This window comes from Ctenocephalides felis, unplaced genomic scaffold (assembly GCF_003426905.1).
Source record: "Ctenocephalides felis isolate EL2017-DRISC unplaced genomic scaffold, ASM342690v1 CF-g0.4_SCAFFOLD_03573, whole genome shotgun sequence".
Lineage (NCBI taxonomy): Eukaryota > Metazoa > Arthropoda > Insecta > Siphonaptera > Pulicidae > Ctenocephalides > Ctenocephalides felis.
The window spans coordinates 435,449-451,275 of NW_020539727.1; the positions used below are offsets into that span (position 1 = coordinate 435,449).

A 15,827-nucleotide genomic window follows, 5' to 3' on the forward strand; every position below is an offset into this window, starting at 1 on the left:
TGCATATTGTTTATACCCAATAGTATTTGATGATTATATTATTCATCATATAGTAGTTTACACGAGCCCGTACATTTCTTTAAATTCGAGCACATATTATTTACTACAGTATTGTATATTGGATCGAGAACATATATTTACAACAATGTTGTACATTGGTTCCAACACAAACATGCACTGGAAAAAAAACCGTGGCTTTTTGGACTAGGGTTATGATTTCGGCTTAGATATTAAACGTAAGTTGCAAATCATGTGTAAAATGTGTTATTGAGTAGAACCGTGGCATGTTGTACATTGGATGCAACACAAATACGCAGTGGGTACAAACCGTGGCTCGTTGGTCTAGGGGTATGATTCCCGCTTCGGGTGCGGGAGGTCCCGGATTCAAATCCCGGACGAGCCCTGACATTTCTTTAAATTCGAGGTGCCTATTATTTACTACAATGTTGTACATTGGATCCAACACAAACACGCACTGGGTATAACCCGTGGCTCGTTGGTATAGAGTTTTTCGAGTAGACCGCGTGGCTGCTGGTCTTGGGGTATGATTTCCGCTTAGGGTGCGGGAGGTCCCGAATTTCTTTAAATTCGAGTACATATATTTACTACAATATTGTATATTGGATCGAAAATATATTATTCACTACAATGTTGTACAGGTATCCAACACCAACACGCACTGGGTGTGAAACCGGCGGCTCGTTGGTCACATATTATTTACTACAAAATGTATATTGGATCGAGAACATATTATTTACTACCATGTTGTATATTGGATCGAGAATATGTTATTTACTATAATGTTGTACATTGGATGCAACACAAACACGCACTGAATAGAACCGTGGTAGTTGGTCTAGAGGTATGATTTTGGCTTAGATAATAAACGTAAGTGGAATCATGTGTAAAATGTGTTTATTGAGTATACGCGTGGCTCGTTGGTCTAGGGGTATGATTTCTGCGTAAGGTGCGGATCTTTTGTCCCGGGTCAAATCCGGACGAGCCCGGACATTTCTTTGAATTCGAGTACATATTATTTACTACAATGATGTACATGGATGCAACATGGGTTACAGATTAGTGTAGATATAAGTTCCATGTTAAAATAAGCAATGTTTTAGGATAAGTGATTATTAAATGTAAATATAGGTTAGTTAAATAAGTAACGAACAAACGCCTTTTCATTAGTAATATTTAAAGTTTAACCGAAAGGTTGGTGGATTGAACCTACCCGGGGGTGTACAACTCGTGGGTACAACTCGTGGCTCGTTGGTCTAGGGGTATGATTCCCGCTTTGAGTGCGGGAGGTTCCGGGTTCAAATCCCGGACGAGCCCTGACATTTCTATAAAATTGAGTGCCTATTATTTACTAAAATGTTGTACATTGGATCCAACACAAACACGCAATGGGCAAACCATGTGTAAAATGTGTTTATTGAGATGTGTTACTATTATCAAGAAGCGATAAGAGCCTCCGTGGCGCAATTGGCTAGCGCGTTCGGCTGTTAACCAAAAGCTTGGTGGTTCGAGCCCACCCGGGGGCGTAAAGTAGTTATGATTTATACTCTGGAATATTCAATGCATGTTGTTTATACCCAATAGTATTTGATGTTATATTATTCATCATATATGTAGTTTACACGAGCCCGTACATTTCTTTAAATTCGAGCACATATTATTTACTACAGTATTGTATATTGGATCGAGAACATATTATTTACAACAATGTTGTACATTGGTTTCCAACACAAACATGCACTGGATAAAAACCGTGGCTTGTTAGACTAGGGTTATGATTTCGGCTTAGATATTAAACGTGAGTTGCAAATCATGTGTAAAATGTGTTTATTGAGTAGAACCCGTGGCATGTTGTACATTGGATGCAACACAAATACGCAGTGGGTACAACCCGTGGCTCGTTGGTCTAGGGGTATGATTCCCGCTTCGGGTGCGGGAGGCCCGGATTCAAATCCCGGACGAGCCCTGACATTTCTTAAATTCGTGTGCCTATTATTTACTACAATGTTGTACATTGGATCCAACACAAACACGCACTGGGTATAACCCGTGGCTCGTTGGTATATAGTTTTTCGAGTAGACCGCGTGGCTCGCTGGTCTTGGGGTATGATTTCCGCTTAGGGTGCGGGAGGTCCCGCATTTCTTTAAATTCGAGTACATATTATTTACTACAATATTGTATATTGGATCGAAAATATATTATTCACTACAATGTTGTACAGTGTATCCAACACAAACACGCACTGGGTGAAACCGGCGGCTCGTTGGTTATTATTACATTATAGTTTCACCCAGATCGTGTTTGTATTGAATACAATGTACAACATTGTAGTAAATAATATATTTTCGATCCAGTGTACAATATTGTAGTAAATAATATGTTCTCGAATTAAAGAAATGTCTGGGCTCGTCCGGGATTTGAACCCGGGACATCCCGCACCTTAAGCAGAAATCATACCCCTAGAACAACGAGCGACATATTCTACCCAGTGCGTCTTTTGTTGCATCCAATGTACAAACATGCCACGGATTCTACTTAATAAAACACATTTTACACATAATTTGCCACTTACGTTTAATATCTAAGCCGAAATCATACCCCTAGACCAACGAGCCACGGGTTGTACCCACTGCTTATTTGTGTTGCATCCAATGTACAACATGCTACGGGTTCTACTCAATAAACACATTTTACACATGATTTGCCACTTACGTTTAATATCTAGGCCGAAATTATAACCCTAGACTAACTAGCCACGGGTTCTATCCAGTGCGTGTTTGTGTTGCATCCAATGTACAACATTATAGTAAATAACCTATTCTCGATCCAATAAACATTATTGTAGTAAATATTATTATTATTTATTATTATTATCTAAGCCAAAATCATACCCCTAGACCAACTAGCCACGGGTTTTATCCAGTGCGTGTTTGTGTTGCATACAATGTACAACATTGTAGCAAATAATATGTTCTCGATCCAATATACATTATTGTAGTAAGTGTTTGTGTTGCATCCAATGTTCAACATTGTAGTAAATAATATGTGCCCGAATTTAAAGAAAAGTCCGGGCTCGTCCGGGATTTGAACCCGGGACCTCCCGCACCCTAAGCGGAAATCATACCCCTAGACCAACGAACCACGCGGTATACTCAATAAACACATTTTACACATGAGTTGCCACTTACGTTTATTATCTAAGCCAAAATCATACCTCTAGACCAACTAGCCACGGGTTCTAGCCAGTGCGTGTTTGTGTTGCATCCAATGTACAACATTATAGTAAATAACATATTCTCGATCCAATATACATTATTGTAGTAAATAATATGCGCTCGTATTTAAAGAAATGTCCGGGCTCGTCCGGGATTTGAACCCGAAACCTCCCGCACCCTAAGCGGAAATCATACCCCTAGACCAACGAGCCACGCTGTATACTCAATGAACACATTTTACGCATGATTTGCCACTTACATTTATTATCTAAGCCAAAATCATACCCCTAGACCAACTAGCCACGGGTTTTATCTAGTGCGTGTTTGTGTTGCATACAATGTACAACATTGTAGTAAATAATATGTTCTCGATCCAATATACATTATTGTAGTAAATAATATGTAGACCAACGAGCCGCCGGTTTCACCCGGATTTGTTGGATACACTGTACAACATTGTAGTGAATAATATATTTTCGATCCAATATACAATATTGTAGTGAATAATATGTACTCGAATTTAAAGAAATCCGGGACCTCCCGCACCCTAAGCGGAAATCATACCCCAAGACCAGCGAGCCACGCGGTCTACTCGAAAAACTCTATACCAACGAGCCACGGGTTATACCCAGTGCGTGTTTGTGTTGGATCCAATGTAAAACATTGTAGTAAATAATAGGCACTCGAATTTAAAGAAATGTCAGGGCTCGTCCGGGATTTGAACCCGGGACCTCCCGCACCCGAAGCGGGAATCATACCCCTAGACCAACGAGCCACGGGTTGTACCCACTGCGTATTTGTGTTGCATCCAATGTACAACATGCCACGGGTTCTACTCAATAAACACATTTTACACATGATTTGCAACTTACGTTTAATATCTAAGCCGAAATCATAACCCTAGTCCAACAAGACACGGGTTTTATCCAGTGCATGTTTGTGTTGGAACCAATGTACAACATTGTTGTAAATAATATGTTCTCGATCCAATATACAATACTGTAGTAAATAATATGTGCTCGAATTTAAAGAAATGTCCGGGCTCATGTAAACTACATATATGATGAATAATATAATCATTAAATACTATTGGGTATAAACAATATGCATTGAATATTCCAGAGTATAAATAATAACCACTCTACGCCCCCGGGTGGGCTCGAACCACCAACCTTTCGGTTAACAGCCGAACGCGCTAGCCAATTGCGCCACGGAGGCTCTTATCGCTTCTTGATAATAGTAACACATCTCAATAAACACATTTTACACATGATTTGCCCATTGCGTGTTTGTGTTGGATCCAATGTACAACATTTTAGTAAATAATAGGCACTCGGTTTTATAGAAATGTCAGGGCTCGTCCAGGATTTGAACCCGGGACCTCCCGCACCCAAAGCGGGAATCATACCCCTAGACCAACAAGCCACGAGTCGTACCCACGAGTTGTACGCCCCCGGGTAGGTTCAATCCACCAACCTTTCGGTTAAACTTTAAATATTACTAATGAAAAGGCGTTTGTTCGTTACTTAATTAACTAACCTATATTTACATTTAATAATCACTTATCCTAAAACATTGCTTATTCTAACATGGAACTTATATCTACACTAATCTGTAACCCATGTTGCATCCAATGTACATCATTGTAGTAAATAATATGTACTCGAATTCAAAGAAATGTTCGGGCTCGTCCGGGATTTGAACCCGGGACATCCGCACCTTAATCAGAAATCATACCCCTAGACCAACGATCCAAATAAAACATTGTAGTAAATAATAGGTACTCGAATTTGAAGAAATGTCCGGGCTCGTCCGGGATTTGAACCCGGGACCTCCCGCACCCAAAGCGGAAATCATACCCCTAGACCAACGAGCGACATACTCTACCCAGTGCGTGTTTGTGTTTCATCCAATGTACAACATTGTAGTAAATAGTATGTGCTCGAATTTAAAGGAACCTCCCGCACCCTAAGCGGAAATTATACCCCAAGACCAGCGAGCCACGCGGTCTACTCAATAAACCTCTATACCAACGAGCCACGCGCTATACTCAATAAACACATTTTACATATGATTTGCCACTTACGTTATTATCTAAGCCAAAATCATACCCCTAGACCAACGAGCCACGGGTTCTATCCAGTGCGTATTTGTATTGCATCCAATGTACAACATTGTAGTAAATAATATGTTCTCGATCCAATATACATTATTGTAGTAAATAATATGTGCTCGAATTTAAAGAATTGTCCGAGCTCGTCCGGAATTTAAACCCGGGACCTCCCGCACCCAAAACGGAAATCATACCCCTAGACCAACTAGCCGCCGGTTTCACCCAGTTCGTGTTTGTGTTGAATACAATGTACAACATTGTAGTAAATAATATATTTTCGATCCAGTATACAATATTGTAGTAAATAATATGTACTCAAATTTAAAGAAATGTCTGGGCTCGTCCGGGATTTGAACCCGGGACATCCCGCACCTTAAGCAGAAATCATACCCCTAGACCAACGAGCGACATATTCTACCCAGTGCGTCTTTGTGTTGCATCCAATGTACAACATGCCACGGGTTCTACTTAATAAACACATTTTACACATGATTTGCCACTTACGTTTAATATCTAAGCCAAAATCATACCCCTTGACCAACTAGCCACGGGTTTTATCCAGTGCGTGTTTGTGTTGCATACAATGTACAACATTGTAGTAAATAATATGTTTTCGATCCAATATACATTATTGTAGTAAATAATATGTAGACCAACGAGGCGCCGGTTTCACCCAGTGCGTGTTTGTGTTGGATACACTGTACAACATTGTAGTGAATAATATATTTTCGATCCAATATACAATATTGTAGTAAATAATATGTGCTCGAATTTAAAGAAATCCGGGAGCTCCCGAACCCTAAGCGGAAATCATACCCCAAGACCAGCGAGCCACCCGGTCTACTCGAAAAACTCTATACCAACGAGCCACGGGTTATACCCAGTGCGTGTTTGTGTTGGATCCAATGTACAACATTGTAGTAAATAATAGGCACTCGAATTTAAAGACATGTCAGGGCTCGTCCGGGATTTGAACCCGGGACCTCCCGCACCCGAAGAGGGAATCATACCCCTAGACCAATGAGCCACGGGTTGTACCCACTGCGTATTTGAGTTGCATCCAATGTACAACATGCCACGGGTTCTACTCAATAAACACATTTTACACATGATTTGCAACTTACGTTTAATATCTAAGCCGAAATCATAACCCTAGTCCAACAAGCCACGGGTTTTATTGGATTTACGTACAGAAATTTGAATTATTGAATTACTTAAACCGAGTCATCTATTTCTGGGCCATGTAATAGTTCATCAGTCATTGCTAAAGTCTCCAAAATTTCCATTTTCTGTTGCCTACGAAGCATTCTGGCCTCCCGGAGTGTTCTCTTTGGCGCGCTGATCTGCCACTTTCACACGTGCAGCATCCAATTTTTCAGCATACCAATGGTTATTATACCCACAATTAGGTTCTAGGGTATCCATAATCAATAATAATAATTATGTATATGCATTCAGCAATTTGTACGATAGTAAAACTAGTATTCACGGTTTCTAGGTATATTTTTTACACTAGTTGGTTGAAGTTTTTAATTTTTTCTGATTATGGATTTAATCTTGAACTACACATCTTGAAAGTAAATTATCATTGCTGAGATCGTCGTAAATCGGTTTGGAAGCGTTTAAAACATCAGGAGATGAGGGAGAATGATCTTGAGTATAAGTATCGAGCTCTCCACTTGCGTCAACGCGCTGGTAAGAGTCCAATAACTCAAAAAGTAATCATCGGATCAACTTGAAATTTTCAGAGAATATTTTCGAGATGTTACCCTTAATGAAAATGCAAAAAAATAAAAATCGATTTTTCAAAAATCCCAAGTACCCCTAACCCCTTAAGTAACGAACAAACGCCTTTTCATTAGTAATATTTAAAGTTTAACCGAAAGGTTAGTAAATTGGAGGACCTACCCGGGGGCGTACAACTCGTGGGTACAACTCGTGGCTCGTTGGTCTAGGGGTATGATTCCCGCTTTGGGTGCGGGAGGTCCCGGGTTCAAATCCCGGACGAGCCCTGACATTTCTATAAAATCGAGTGCCTATTATTTACTAAAATGTTGTACATTGGATCCAACACAAACACGCGATGGTCAAATCATGTGTAAAATGTGTTTATTGAGATGTGTTACTATTATCAAGAAGCGATAAGAGCCTCCGTGGCGCAATTGGCTAGCGCGTTCGGCTGTTAACCGAAAGGTTGGTGGTTCGAGCCTACCCGGGGGCGTAAAGTAGTTATTATTTATACTCTGGAATATTCAATGCATATTGTTTATACCCAATAGTATTTGATGATTATATTATTCATCATATATGTAGTTTACACGAGCCCGGACAATTCTTTAAATTCGAGCACATATTATTTACTACAGTATTGTATATTGGATCGAGAACATATTATTTACAACAATGTTGTACATTGGTTCCAACACAAACATGCACTGGATAAAACCCGTGGCTTGTTGGACTAGGGTTATGATTTCGGCTTAGATATTAAACGTGAGTTGCAAATCATGTGTAAAATGTGTTTATTGAGTAGAACCCGTGGCATGTTGTACATTGGATGCAACACAAATACGCAGTGGGTACAAACCGTGGCTCGTTGGTCTAGGGGTATGATTCCCGCTTCGGGTGCGGGAGGTCCCGGGTTCAAATCACGGACGAGCCCGGACATTTCTTTAAATTCGAGTGTCTATTATTTACTACAATGTTGTACATTGGATCCAACACAAACACGCACTGGGTATAACCCGTGGCTCGTTGGTATAGAGTTTTTCGAGTAGACCGCGTGGCTCGCTGGTCTTGGGGTATGATTTCCGCTTAGGGTGCGGGAGGTCCCGCATTTCTTTAAAATCGAGTACATATTAATTACTACAATATTGTATTTACTACAATGTTTTATTTGGATCGTTGGTCTAGGGGTATGATTTCTGCTTAAGGTGCGGATGTCCCGGGTTCAAATCGCGGACGAGCCCGGACATTTCTTTGAATTCGAGTACATATTATTTACTACAATGATGTACATTGGATGCAACATGGGTTACAGATTAGTGTAGATATAAGTTCCATGTTAGAATAAGCAATGTTTTAGGATAAGTGATTATTAAATGTAAATATAGGTTAGTTAATTAAGTAACGAACAAACGCCTTTTCATTAGTAATATTTAAAGTTTAACCGAAAGATTGGTGGATTGAACCTACCCGGGGGCGTACAACTCGTGGGTACAACTCGTGGCTCGTTGGTCTAGGGGTATGATTCCCGCTTTGGGTGCGGGAGGTCCCGGGTTCAAATCCTGGACGAGCCCTGACATTTCTATAAAATCGAGTGCCTATTATTTACTAAAATGTTGTACATTGGATCCAACACAAACACGCGATGGTCAAATCATGTGTAAAATGTGTTTATTGAGATGTGTTACTATTATCAAGAAGCGATAAGAGCCTCCGTGGCGCAATTGGCTAGCGCGTTCGGCTGTTAACCGAAAGGTTGGTGGTTCGAGCCCACCCGGGGGCGTAAAGTAGTTATTATATATACTCTGGAATATTCAATGCATATTGTTTATACCCAATAGTATTTGATGATTATATTATTCATCATATATGTAGTTTACACGAGCCCGGACAATTCTTTAAATTCGAGCACATATTATTTACTACAGTATTGTATATTGGATCGAGAACATATTATTTACAACAATGTTGTACATTGGTTCCAACACAAACATGCACTGGATAAAACCCGTGGCTTATTGGACTAGGGTTATGATTTCGGCTTGGATATTAAACGTGAGTTGCAAATCATGTGTAAAATGTGTTTATTGAGTAGAACCCGTGGCATGTTGTACATTGGATGCAACACAAATACGCAGTGGGTACAAACCGTGGCTCGTTGGTCTAGGGGTATGATTCCCGCTTCGGGTGCGGGAGGTCCCGGGTTCAAATCACGGACGAGCCCTGGCATTTCTTTAAATTCGAGTGCCTATTATTTACTACATTGGATCCAACACAAACACGCACTGGGTATAACCCGTGGCTCGTTGGTATAGAGTTTTTCGAGTAGACCGCGTGGCTCGCTGGTCTTGGGGTATGATTTCCGCTTAGGGTGCGGGAGGTCCCGCATTTCTTTAAATTCGAGTAAATTAAATTCATTACAATGTTGTACAATGTATCCAACACAAACACGCACTGGGTGAAACCGGCGGCTCGTTGGTCTACATATTATTTACTACAATAATGTATATTGGATCGAGAACATATTATTTACTACAATGTTGTACATTGTATGCAACACAAACACGCACTGGATAAAACCCGTGGCTAGTTGGTCTAGGAGTATGATTTTGGCTTAGATAATAAATGTAAGTGGCAAATCATGTGTAAAATGTGTTCATTGAGTATACCGCGTGGCTCGTTGGTCTAGGGGTATGATTTCCGCTTAGGGTGCGGGAGGTTTCGGGTTCAAATCCCGGACGAGCCCGGACATTTCTTTAAATACGAGCGCATATTATTTACTACATCAATGTATATTGGATCGAGAATATGTTATTTACTATAATGTTGTACATTGGATGCAACACAAACACGCACTGGATAGAACCCGTGGCTAGTTGGTCTAGAGGTATGATTTTGGCTTAGATAATAAACGTAAGTGGCAACTCATGTGTAAATTGTGTTTATTGAGTATACCGCGTGGCTCGTTGGCCTAGGGGTATGATTTCCGCTTAGGGTGCGGGAGGTCCCGGGTTCAAATCCCGGGCGAGCCCGGACTTTTCTTTAAATTCGAGCACATATTATTTACTACAATGTTTTATTTGAATCGTTGGTCTAGGGGTATGATTTCTGCTTAAGGTGCGGATGTCCTGGGTTCAAATCCCGGACGAGCCCGGACATTTCTTTGAATTCGAGTACATATTATTTACTACAATGATGTACATTGGATGCAACATGGGTTACAGATTAGTGTAGATATAAGTTCCATGTTAGAATAAGCGATGTTTTAGGATAAGTGATTATTAAATATAAATATAGGTTAGTCAATTAAGTAACGAACAAACGCCTTTTCATTAGTAATATTTAAAGTTTAACCGAAAGGTTAGTGGATTGAACCTACGCGGGGGCGTACAACTCGTGGGTACAACTCGTGGCTCGTTGGTCTAGGGGTATGACCGCGTGGCTCGCTGGTCTTGGGGTATGATTTCCGCTTAGGGTGCGGGAGGTCCCGCATTTCTTTAAATTCGAGTAAATTAAATTCACTACAATGTTGTACAGTGTATCCAACACAAACACGCACTGGGTGAAACCGGCGGCTCGTTGGTCTACATATTATTTACTACAATAATGTATATTGGATCGAGAACATATTATTTACTACAATGTTGTACATTGTATGCAACACAAACACGCACTGGATAAAACCCGTGGCTAGTCGGTCTAGGAGTATGATTTTGGCTTAGATAATAAATGTAAGTGGCAAATCATGTGTAAAATGTGTTCATTGAGTATACCGCGTGGCTCGTTGGTCTAGGGGTATGATTTCCGCTTAGGGTGCGGGAGGTTTCGGGTTTAAATCCCGGACGAGCCCGGACATTTCTTTAAATACGAGCGCATATTATTTACTACATCAATGTATATTGGATCGAGAATATGTTATTTACTATAATGTTGTACATTGGATGCAACACAAACACGCACTGGATAGAACCCGTGGCTAGTTGGTCTAGAGGTATGATTTTGGCTTAGATAATAAACGTAAGTGGCAACTCATGTGTAAAATGTGTTTATTGAGTATACCGCGTGGCTCGTTGGCCTAGGGGTATGATTTCCGCTTAGGGTGCGGTAGGTCCCGGGTTCAAATCCCGGGCGAGCCCGGACTTTTCTTTAAATTCGAGCACATATTATTTACTACAATGTTTTATTTGAATCGTTGGTCTAGGGGTATGATTTCTGCTTGAGGTGCGGATGTCCCGGGTTCAAATCCCGGACGAGCCCGGACATTTCTTTGAATTCGAGTACATATTATTTACTACAATGATGTACATTGGATGCAACATGGGTTACAGATTAGTGTAGATATAAGTTCCATGTTAGAATAAGCAATGTTTTAGGATAAGTGATTATTAAATATAAATATAGGTTAGTCAATTAAGTAACGAACAAACGCCTTTTCATTAGTAATATTTAAAGTTTAACCGAAAGGTTAGTGAATTGAACCTACGCGGGGGCGTACAACTCGTGGGTACAACTCGTGGCTCGTTGGTCTAGGGGTATGATTCCCGCTTTGGGTGCGGGAGGTCCCGGGTTCAAATCCCGGGCGAACCCTGACATTACTATAAAATCGAGTGCCTATTATTTACTAAAATGTTGTACATTGGATCCAACACAAACACGCAATGGGAAAATCATGTGTAAAATGTGTTTATTGAGATGTGTTACTATAATCAAGAAGCGATAAGAGCCTCCGTGGCGCAATTGGCTAGCGCGTTCGGCTGTTAACCGAAAGGTTGGTGGTTCGAGCCCACCCGGGGGCGTAAAGTAGTTATTATTTATACTCTGGAATATTTAAGGCATATTGTTTATACCCAATAGTATTTGATGATTATATTATTCATCATATATGTAGTTTACACGAGCCCGGACATTTCTTTAAATTCGAGCACATATTATTTACTACAGTATTGTATATTGGATCGAAAACATATTATTTACAACAATGTTGTACATTGGTTCCAACACAAACATGCACTGGAAAAAACCCGTGGCTTTTTGGACTAGGGTTATGATTTCGGCTTAGATATTAAACGTAAGTTGCAAATCATGTGTAAAATGTGTTTATTAAGTAGAACCCGTGGCATGTTGTACATTGGATGCAACACAAATACGCAGTGGGTACAACCCGTGGCTCGTTGGTCTAGGGGTATGATTCCCGCTTCGGGTGCGGGAGGTCCCGGGTTCAAATCCCGGACGAGCCCTGACATTTCTTCAAATTCGAGTGCCTATTATTTACTACAATGTTGTACATTGGATCCAACACAAACACGCACTGGGTATAACCCGTGGCTCGTTGGTATAGAGTTTTTCGAGTAGACCGCGTGGCTCGCTGGTCTTGGGGTATGATTTCCGCTTAGGATGCGGGAGGTCCCGAATTTCTTTAAATTCGAGTACATATTATTTACTACAATATTGTATATTGGATCGAAAATATATTATTCACTACAATGTTGTACAGTGTATCCAACACAAACACGCACTGGGTGAAACCGGCGGCTCGTTGGTCTACATATTATTTACTACAATAATGTATATTGGATCGAGAACATATTATTTACTACAATGTTGTATATTGGATCGAGAATATGTTATTTACTATAATGTTGTACATTGGATGCAACACAAACACGCACTGAATAGAACCCGTGGCTAGTTGGTCTAGAGGTATGATTTTGGCTTAGATAATAAACGTAAGTGGCAACTCATGTGTAAAATGTGTTTATTGAGTATACCGCGTGGCTCGTTGGTCTAGGGGTATGATTTCCGATTAGGGTGCGGGAGGTCCCGGGTTCAAATCCCGGACGAGCCCGGACTTTTCTTTAAATTCGGGCACATATTATTTACTACAATGTTTTATTTGAATCGTTGGTCTAGGGGTATGATTTCTGCTTAAGGTGCGGATGTCCCGGGTTCAAATCCCGGACGAGCCCGGACATTTCTTTGAATTCGAGTACATATTATTTACTACAATGATGTACATTGGATGCAACATGGGTTACAGATTAGTGTAGATATAAGTTCCATGTTAGAATAAGCGATGTTTTAGGATAAGTGATTATTAAATATAAATATAGGTTAGTCAATTAAGTAACGAACAAACGCCTTTTCATTAGTAATATTTAAAGTTTAACCGAAAGGTTAGTGAATTGAACCTACGCGGGGGCGTACAACTCGTGGGTACAACTCGTGGCTCGTTGGTCTAGGGGTATGATTCCCGCTTTGGGTGCGGGAGGTCCCGGGTTCAAATCCCGGGCGAACCCTGACATTACTATAAAATCGAGTGCCTATTATTTACTAAAATGTTGTACATTGGATCCAACACAAACACGCAATGGGCAAATCATGTGTAAAATGTGTTTATTGAGATGTGTTACTATTATCAAGAAGCGATAAGAGCCTCCGTGGCGCAATTGGCTAGCGCGTTCGGCTGTTAACCGAAAGGTTGGTGGTTCGAGCCCACCCGGGGGCGTAAAGTAGTTATTATTTATACTCTGGAATATTTAAGGCATATTGTTTATACCCAATAGTATTTGATGATTATATTATTCATCATATATGTAGTTTACACGAGCCCGGACATTTCTTTAAATTCGAGCACATATTATTTACTACAGTATTGTATATTGGATCGAGAACATATCATTTACAACATTGTTGTACATTGGTTCCAACACAAACATGCACTGGATAAAACCCGTGGCTTGTTGGACTAGGGTTATGATTTCGGCTTAGATATTAAACGTGAGTTGCAAATCATGTGTAAAATGTGTTTATTGAGTAGAACCCGTGGCATGTTGTACATTGGATGAAACACAAATACGCAGTGGGTACAACCCGTGGCTCGTTGGTCTAGGGGTATGATTCCCGCGTCGGGTGCGGGAAGTCCCGGGTTCAAATCACGGACGAGCCCTGACATTTCTTTAAACTCGAGTGCCTATTATTTACTACAATGTTGTACATTGGATCCAACACAAACACGCACTGGGTATAACCCGTGGCTCGTTGGTATAGAGTTTTTCGAGTAGACCGCGTGGCTCGCTGGTCTTGGGGTATGATTTCCGCTTAGGGTGCGGGAGGTCCCGCATTTCTTTAAATTCGAGTACATATTATTTACTACAATATTGTATATTGGATCGAAAATATATTATTCACTACAATGTTGTACAGTGTATCCAACACAAACACGCACTGGGTGAAACCGGCGGCTCGTTGGTCTACATATTATTTACTACAATAATGTATATTGGATCGAGAACATATTATTTACTACAATGTTGTACATTGTATGCAACACAAACACGCACTGGATAAAACCCGTGGCTAGTTGGTCTAGGGGTATGATTTTGGCTTAGATAATAAATGTAAGTGGCAAATCATGTGTAAAATGTGTTCATTAAGTATACCGCGTGGCTCGTTGGTCTAGGGGTATGATTTCCGCTTAGGGTGCGGGAGGTTTCGGGTTCAAATCCCGGACGAGCCCGGACATTTCTTTAAATTCGAGTACCTATTATTTACTTTTTTATTATTTATAGAGTATGTCGCTCGTTGGTCTAGGGGTATGATTTCCGCTTTGGGTGCGGGGGGTCCCGGGTTCAAATCCCGGACGAGCCCGGACATTTCTTCAAATTCGAGTACCTATTAATTACTACAATGTTGTATTTGGATCGTTGGTCTAGGGGAATAAGCAATGTTTTAGGATAAGTGATTATTAAATATAAATATAGGTTAGTCAATTAAGTAACGAACAAACGCCTTTTCATTAGTAATATTTAAAGTTTAACCGAAAGGTTAGTGGATTGAACCTACGCGGGGGCGTACAACTCGTGGGTACAACTCGTGGCTTGTTGGTCTAGGGGTATGATTCCCGCTTTGGGTGCGGGAGGTCCCGGGTTCAAATCCCGGACGAACCCTGACATTACTATGAAATCGAGTGCCTATTATTTACTAAAATGTTGTACATTGGATCCAACACAAACACGCAATGGGAAAATCATGTGTAAAATGTGTTTATTGAGATGTGTTACTATAATCAAGAAGCGATAAGAGCCTCCGTGGCGCAATTGGCTAGCGCGTTCGGCTGTTAACCGAAAGGTTGGTGGTTCGAGCCCACCCGGGGGCGTAAAGTAGTTATTATTTATACTCTGGAATATTTAAGGCATATTGTTTATACCCAATAGTATTTGATGATTATATTATTCATCATATATGTAGTTTACACGAGCCCGGACATTTCTTTAAATTCGAGCACATATTATTTACTACAGTATTGTATATTGGATCGAGAACATATTATTTACAACAATGTTGTACATTGGTTCCAACACAAACATGCACTGGAAAAAACCCGTGGCTTTTTGGACTAGGGTTATGATTTCGGCTTAGATATTAAACGTAAGTTGCAAATCATGTGTAAAATGTGTTTATTAAGTAGAACCCGTGGCATGTTGTACATTGGATGCAACACAAATACGCAGTGGGTACAACCCGTGGCTCGTTGGTCTAGGGGTATGATTCCCGCGTCGGGTGCGGGAAGTCCCGGGTTCAAATCACGGACGAGCCCTGACATTTCTTTAAACTCGAGTGCCTATTATTTACTACAATGTTGTACATTGGATCCAACACAAACACGCACTGGGTATAACCCGTGGCTTGTTGGTATAGAGTTTTTCGAGTAGACCGCGTGGCTCGCTGGTCTTGGGGTATGATTTCCGCTTAGGGT

At 40.6% G+C, this 15,827-nt stretch overlaps 32 non-coding genes across 32 annotated transcripts; 25 read left to right on the plus strand and 7 right to left on the minus strand.

Annotated features, from left to right (window-relative positions):
* The first annotated feature begins 331 nt into the window (after positions 1-331).
* On the plus strand, positions 332-403 carry Trnap-cgg. The gene has a single exon. It is a non-coding gene; the product is annotated as a tRNA-Pro (tRNA).
* Positions 404-1,263: 860 nt separating this feature from the next.
* Trnas-uga lies at positions 1,264-1,335 on the plus strand. The gene has a single exon. It is a non-coding gene; the product is annotated as a tRNA-Ser (tRNA).
* Positions 1,336-1,913: 578 nt separating this feature from the next.
* On the plus strand, positions 1,914-1,984 carry Trnap-cgg. Its single transcript has one exon. It is a non-coding gene; the product is annotated as a tRNA-Pro (tRNA).
* Positions 1,985-3,088: 1,104 nt separating this feature from the next.
* On the minus strand, positions 3,089-3,160 carry Trnap-agg. Its single transcript has one exon. It is a non-coding gene; the product is annotated as a tRNA-Pro (tRNA).
* A 214-nt stretch (positions 3,161-3,374) lies between these two features.
* Positions 3,375-3,446, minus strand: Trnap-agg. Its single transcript has one exon. It is a non-coding gene; the product is annotated as a tRNA-Pro (tRNA).
* A 491-nt stretch (positions 3,447-3,937) lies between these two features.
* Positions 3,938-4,009, minus strand: Trnap-cgg. The gene has a single exon. It is a non-coding gene; the product is annotated as a tRNA-Pro (tRNA).
* A 369-nt stretch (positions 4,010-4,378) lies between these two features.
* Trnan-guu lies at positions 4,379-4,452 on the minus strand. The gene has a single exon. It is a non-coding gene; the product is annotated as a tRNA-Asn (tRNA).
* Positions 4,453-4,587: 135 nt separating this feature from the next.
* Positions 4,588-4,659, minus strand: Trnap-ugg. The gene has a single exon. It is a non-coding gene; the product is annotated as a tRNA-Pro (tRNA).
* A 379-nt stretch (positions 4,660-5,038) lies between these two features.
* Trnap-ugg lies at positions 5,039-5,110 on the minus strand. Its single transcript has one exon. It is a non-coding gene; the product is annotated as a tRNA-Pro (tRNA).
* A 1,192-nt stretch (positions 5,111-6,302) lies between these two features.
* Positions 6,303-6,374, minus strand: Trnap-cgg. Its single transcript has one exon. It is a non-coding gene; the product is annotated as a tRNA-Pro (tRNA).
* A 913-nt stretch (positions 6,375-7,287) lies between these two features.
* Positions 7,288-7,359, plus strand: Trnap-ugg. The gene has a single exon. It is a non-coding gene; the product is annotated as a tRNA-Pro (tRNA).
* A 135-nt stretch (positions 7,360-7,494) lies between these two features.
* Positions 7,495-7,568, plus strand: Trnan-guu. The gene has a single exon. It is a non-coding gene; the product is annotated as a tRNA-Asn (tRNA).
* Positions 7,569-7,937: 369 nt separating this feature from the next.
* On the plus strand, positions 7,938-8,009 carry Trnap-cgg. The gene has a single exon. It is a non-coding gene; the product is annotated as a tRNA-Pro (tRNA).
* Positions 8,010-8,574: 565 nt separating this feature from the next.
* Positions 8,575-8,646, plus strand: Trnap-ugg. Its single transcript has one exon. It is a non-coding gene; the product is annotated as a tRNA-Pro (tRNA).
* Positions 8,647-8,781: 135 nt separating this feature from the next.
* On the plus strand, positions 8,782-8,855 carry Trnan-guu. The gene has a single exon. It is a non-coding gene; the product is annotated as a tRNA-Asn (tRNA).
* Positions 8,856-9,224: 369 nt separating this feature from the next.
* On the plus strand, positions 9,225-9,296 carry Trnap-cgg. The gene has a single exon. It is a non-coding gene; the product is annotated as a tRNA-Pro (tRNA).
* A 450-nt stretch (positions 9,297-9,746) lies between these two features.
* On the plus strand, positions 9,747-9,818 carry Trnap-agg. Its single transcript has one exon. It is a non-coding gene; the product is annotated as a tRNA-Pro (tRNA).
* A 214-nt stretch (positions 9,819-10,032) lies between these two features.
* Positions 10,033-10,104, plus strand: Trnap-agg. The gene has a single exon. It is a non-coding gene; the product is annotated as a tRNA-Pro (tRNA).
* Positions 10,105-10,850: 746 nt separating this feature from the next.
* Trnap-agg lies at positions 10,851-10,922 on the plus strand. The gene has a single exon. It is a non-coding gene; the product is annotated as a tRNA-Pro (tRNA).
* Positions 10,923-11,136: 214 nt separating this feature from the next.
* Positions 11,137-11,208, plus strand: Trnap-agg. The gene has a single exon. It is a non-coding gene; the product is annotated as a tRNA-Pro (tRNA).
* A 379-nt stretch (positions 11,209-11,587) lies between these two features.
* Trnap-ugg lies at positions 11,588-11,659 on the plus strand. The gene has a single exon. It is a non-coding gene; the product is annotated as a tRNA-Pro (tRNA).
* Positions 11,660-11,794: 135 nt separating this feature from the next.
* On the plus strand, positions 11,795-11,868 carry Trnan-guu. The gene has a single exon. It is a non-coding gene; the product is annotated as a tRNA-Asn (tRNA).
* A 369-nt stretch (positions 11,869-12,237) lies between these two features.
* Trnap-cgg lies at positions 12,238-12,309 on the plus strand. Its single transcript has one exon. It is a non-coding gene; the product is annotated as a tRNA-Pro (tRNA).
* A 536-nt stretch (positions 12,310-12,845) lies between these two features.
* Trnap-agg lies at positions 12,846-12,917 on the plus strand. The gene has a single exon. It is a non-coding gene; the product is annotated as a tRNA-Pro (tRNA).
* A 379-nt stretch (positions 12,918-13,296) lies between these two features.
* Trnap-ugg lies at positions 13,297-13,368 on the plus strand. The gene has a single exon. It is a non-coding gene; the product is annotated as a tRNA-Pro (tRNA).
* A 135-nt stretch (positions 13,369-13,503) lies between these two features.
* Positions 13,504-13,577, plus strand: Trnan-guu. The gene has a single exon. It is a non-coding gene; the product is annotated as a tRNA-Asn (tRNA).
* Positions 13,578-13,946: 369 nt separating this feature from the next.
* On the plus strand, positions 13,947-14,018 carry Trnap-cgg. Its single transcript has one exon. It is a non-coding gene; the product is annotated as a tRNA-Pro (tRNA).
* Positions 14,019-14,516: 498 nt separating this feature from the next.
* Positions 14,517-14,588, plus strand: Trnap-agg. Its single transcript has one exon. It is a non-coding gene; the product is annotated as a tRNA-Pro (tRNA).
* A 59-nt stretch (positions 14,589-14,647) lies between these two features.
* Positions 14,648-14,719, plus strand: Trnap-ugg. Its single transcript has one exon. It is a non-coding gene; the product is annotated as a tRNA-Pro (tRNA).
* A 227-nt stretch (positions 14,720-14,946) lies between these two features.
* Positions 14,947-15,018, plus strand: Trnap-ugg. Its single transcript has one exon. It is a non-coding gene; the product is annotated as a tRNA-Pro (tRNA).
* Positions 15,019-15,153: 135 nt separating this feature from the next.
* On the plus strand, positions 15,154-15,227 carry Trnan-guu. The gene has a single exon. It is a non-coding gene; the product is annotated as a tRNA-Asn (tRNA).
* Positions 15,228-15,596: 369 nt separating this feature from the next.
* Trnap-cgg lies at positions 15,597-15,668 on the plus strand. Its single transcript has one exon. It is a non-coding gene; the product is annotated as a tRNA-Pro (tRNA).
* The last annotated feature ends 159 nt before the right edge of the window (positions 15,669-15,827 follow it).